The sequence below is a fragment of the Pocillopora damicornis genome, chromosome 5, assembly GCF_964200805.1.
Source record: "Pocillopora damicornis chromosome 5, jaPocDami1.2, whole genome shotgun sequence".
In the NCBI taxonomy this organism is placed as follows: Eukaryota; Metazoa; Cnidaria; class Anthozoa; order Scleractinia; family Pocilloporidae; genus Pocillopora; species Pocillopora damicornis.
Window position 1 is genome coordinate 13,456,982 of NC_142674.1, and position 4,819 is coordinate 13,461,800.

A 4,819-nucleotide genomic window follows, 5' to 3' on the forward strand; every position below is an offset into this window, starting at 1 on the left:
ATGTTGTTTCAAACGTTTTGGCTTCTGCTTTAGAGAAGGGAGAATTTATGTAAGTTTTGTTGCCAGAACTTCTCTTCTTGCTGTAAACCTGGGAAGATATTATCGTCCTGATCGTCGGCCCAGGTAGTTAAAAACAAGGTCAATGTATACGAAACAGGCAAATATAAACACGTTTAACTTCTCTCACTTTTTGAAACTTTATTTCAACGTTAAATGTATGATATAGGGGAAGCGTTAAAAAACCAAATCAAAATAGAATGAAATCAGTTATTTCTAATAAATATTTCGTAGTCAAGACTCTGCTTATAAAGACAGATAAAAACAGATTGTAAAACAAATGTGAATCCCACACGCCTAAATTCTCCAAGAAGGTAGCTTCTACGCTTGGACAAAAGTTCAATTACCTTTGTCCCGAAAAACTTACAGGAAAGTATGAAGGACAAACAATGAATAAATGATTAACTAAGCGAGCACATAAGGGTTTTTTTTTTGGGGGGGGGGGTGAGTTTACCGGTAGCCACACATAAGGGACCAGTCAACATCACTCATCTGGGGTGAAGAGAGGTGGGGGGAAAACTCTGCGGGGTTTCACATGGTTTTGTCATGGAGAACATAGGGAGGGTCAGTCGTCAATAACGGAGATGAAAGAAGGGACCGTTGAAATTTGAGTTTTTCATTTATCTCATCTCCACTTCCCCCTCCCTCCCCCCCCCTTCCCTTCTTCGTTCTTTAGGGAACCTGGCTACGCAAATTACGGTTCTCTAAAAGAGTCAAAGTATTTATTGCATTGATGCAAAACATGTAATTAAAGCCAAAATCTCACTTGAATAAGTTGAGTTTTAAAATGAACTTGATGTTATGCTTAATGTCAGACTCTGATTTATATATCATAAACAAACGCTTAGGGTCCCCAATAGGGTTCTTTAATCGCACGATCCCGACTTAGGTCCCGTAATCCCGACGGTTTATACCGGCCAATCCCGATCCCGATCATAAATTTTTGTTCTTAGTCCATTTCCTCCACTTGAAAGGGCCTTTTCGATGGGTGATGATCTTCTCTACTAGCATTGATCCGTTGAAGTCTTTGCTCACTGTAAGTCGTAAGTTTATCTTTTTTCACCCAAACGATACCGTTCATTTTAGAAGTTTTCACAGTTTTTCACGAATAACGTACATCAGTCACAGTAACGATTTCCTTCCGTCAGTTAATTTCGATCACGGATAAACATATTAGTAAAGACAGGTCAGTATCAAGGAAACGAATAACAATGTCAACAAGTGCATAAAACAAAAAAAGGTGACGGCAATCTCATTGCTTCCATAACAAGGGAAATTACGAAAAGTCAACTGAACACAATTGTACTGTTGAAGCAAATACTTCCTCCAAAGCGGGAAAAATCTTCCGCGGAGATAATGAGTCTCTCGTTCCAAAGATAGAGTGACCATCATCACATGCGGTCTCGTCGTTCAGAAATTACTCATTCGATTCTTCATCACTGCTAGGGAATCTTACTCTAATATCTCATTTTCCTCTTCGTCTGTCTTTTTTTTTTCTTTGCTGCTCCTTGAGGTCAGACAGTTCGAAGCTGAGCGATTGACCTGGCTGAATTTCTCTTTAATCGAGGTACGACGGGAGAGTTCCAGCTTTTGCCATCTGAAGCACCGCAACACCAAAATGTGTGCGCCCAGTCCTTCATGTTCTACATATTCTATGGTGCTATTGGTACAGGTGATATCATTTGAATACCGGTGTGGCGGACAGGATCATGGCAAGTAAAATAACACACCACCTACTGGGTTGTCCTCTTTAAGGCTTCTTTGACTTCATTTCCAAAGTTTCTTGCGTAAATTAACACCGATCAAAGTGGATCTTTGTAATAAATGCACAACTGAGTGAGCACTCTCCACTTCACCAGGTTATAAACGCGTTTGTGGAAAGAAGTGAAACACGATCTCATAAAAACGGCTGCGTGGGAAGCCAGGCTTTTTAGGACTTTGACGTAGAACAATCTCTTTATAAATTCTCGTCAACGGATGGCCCGGTTCTCGGTGCGTTTAAGTTATTGTTTCCCGAATCCCGCCCCTCAAAATTGCCGATTCTCATGTGCCGTTCATAGTGACAATCCCGCATCTCGCTCCTGCAAATAAGCCCAATCCCGGATCCCGGGAAACCTACTGGGGACCCTCAACACCTGCAAAGATTTTTGGTATTTGGACAAACCACTATGGGAAAGGGAAAATGAAAATTGTAAATTAAAACTGAATTTGAAATGGCACGAACAAAATTATCCACACCCTACCCCCCTCTCCCTTCCCCTTCCCCTACATGGCAAGTAAAATGACCGGTCTCTAAGGAGAGGAAGTCAATGAAATATCCAAAAGATACTTACGGGGAGCTAATGTTTCCGTGCCGATGTTTTGAAAATTAAGAAAAGAAGAAAACAGTCACAAATTAATACAACATCGAGTGACCAGGACTTGGTCATTGCAATTGCAGTTAAAAATAAACACACACAAAATTAAAAAAAAAGAAAAAAAGGGAAAGGAAAACCAAACCAAACAAAATAAAGAACAACTCAAATGGAAAGCGGAGCAAGGCATACTATGTAGTCAGTAGTAACAACAGTAAGAACAAAAATTATTTTTCCTATTTGGTCCATATTAAAGTTGCTATTATAATTTCGTTGATATCGGAAGAAAAAAGGGAGAGATTGAAAGAGAGTATCTGTTTGTATCTTGACATGGTAAGTACAGGCTGACTTGAGTAAAAGCACTCTTAACCATCAGCCCAGAGGAAAGGTGATTGCAATATAAGACAGAAGTGTTAGTAAAAACACACTTACGGCACTGTTGTTCATCTGAATTATCACCACATTCATTTCCCCAATAACAACGATACCATTTGCTAAGACACTTTCCATTTCCACAAGTGAACTCGTAGTTCTCACACTTTCCTGTATAGATATGCGAGTAACGTCAATAATTATACATTAGAATTACTATGAAAAGTCTGATTGGTCGAGAGCTTACTCAATCAATATACGATAGCGTGCTTATTTGGCATAATAAATGCAATCTCTGCAACGGATATTCCACTCAGGATATTACATACTGCCTAGTTTCCTAGAACTTCGTCCGTTTAGTGTTCTCAAATGTTCTGCAAACTTAGAGAGAAATATCCTCTTTTTTGCAGATTATTCGAAAAATGCATGTAATACAGCAATTATTAAATAACTCATTTCCGAATTGTTAAGTGCGTGTAACTGGTACCGAATTTATCACATCCCAAAGAGGCTTGGTGAACATAGCAATACCGTCCGGAGAAACTTCGAACTTCTCCGCGATTAAGGTAGACAAACTGAGGAAATATCTTTCTGATCGGGGAATTCAGCTGAGTGATAAGAGGAGAGAGAAGGGCTGAAAGTTTTAAAGTTGTGTAAAAATGTGTAAAAAATCGAAGAGGTCGTGGAATCTTTTGAGTGGAAGTTAGAGAAAAAGCTCCACACAAACGAGGGGCAACCTCCTTATCCCTTTTTTTTTCGGGTTCTTGGTCTCAAAAATTTGTCAAAATACCAGAGTTCGCATTTGTATGACTACTAAGTTGGGAAAGATGACCACTCAGTCGAGAACCTCAGAACATTTAAGTGCCACTCTCGCTATGAGCGGTCCTCTCGACTTGGTCCGTAGGAAAAAAGTTTTCTTTTATTTTTTGCCCGTGAAAAGGGTTTAGGACACATGTTTCAAAAATAGTTTAGTTGTTCTCCAATTCTCTTTTTTTGCGTCGCCACAAGCCAAAAATGATTTTTGGCCAGACCACCCCTTGAACAACGATCGAAAGTGTCAATATCAAAGATTTTGTCTAGCGCGCAGCGACTGCAACAATGTAGCTCACGGAATTCTATCTTGCTACAAGTTACAAGGTGTATTCAGTTAGTTCACAGACAAAATATGGAAACTTCAGCTGAAATGAAATTAAGAGATCCTCGCAGCTAAGAACACTACTGAAACGAGTAGTTGTAAATAGGACCTGAAAAAAATTCAGGCCCGTACGGGATTTGAGCCCATGACCTCTGCGATACCGGTGCAGCGCTCTACCAATTGAGCTGACAAGCCAACTGGGAGCTGGTTAATGAATTGGGTCCAAATAAACATCCAAGTGAATGAAGATTTTAGATATATGAAAATTCATATATTTGCACCGCGGTGGAGAGATGAAATTAAGAGATCCTCGCAACTAAGAACACTACTGAAACGAGTAGTTGTAAATAGGACCTGAAAAAAAAAATTCAGGCCCCCAGTGAATGAAGATTTTAGATATTTGAAAATTCATATATTTGCACTTTTTTGAATTTTTGAATTTTTTTTTGAATTTTGAATTTTGAAACTTTTTTAATTTTCATATATCTAAAATCTTCTTCTACGTTGAGGATTTTAGGTTTTCACAGCAACTGAATGGAGATTAGACGCCGAGTTGTCCTAACACGTTGCGTAAACGTGATCGGTCGTAACGCTTGTGCGCTTGCGTGACTTACAAAGTAGACAAAGGTGATCGGAAGGCGCCTTCTCGATAATTTCCGTTGAAATATCAGGTCACGAATTATGCACAGTGTGGAGAAGATCAAAATTAAAGAATAAAATTTGGCACTCTGGTCATAACAGACATATCGCGTTGCTTAAAAGGACACAAAAACAAGTTAAAATATGTTACAATGTTTATATTTACAAAACAACGCGTATACACTCTGAAATAATTCTTGCAGTTTCTCCCGAGATTTAGCATACGGAACCCGATGAACTAACCCTCCTTTCCGCAGATTTG

General features: G+C 39.2%; 1 long non-coding RNA gene across 1 annotated transcript; it reads right to left on the bottom strand.

Annotated features, from left to right (window-relative positions):
* Nucleotides 1-755: 755 nt before the first annotated feature.
* LOC149045417 (uncharacterized) lies at nt 756-3,696 on the bottom strand. Its single transcript, XR_016187228.1, has 2 exons — nt 2,844-3,696; nt 756-2,396 (listed from the first exon to the last, which is right to left on the bottom strand). It is a non-coding gene; the product is annotated as an uncharacterized LOC149045417 (long non-coding RNA).
* Nucleotides 3,697-4,819: the final 1,123 nt, after the last annotated feature.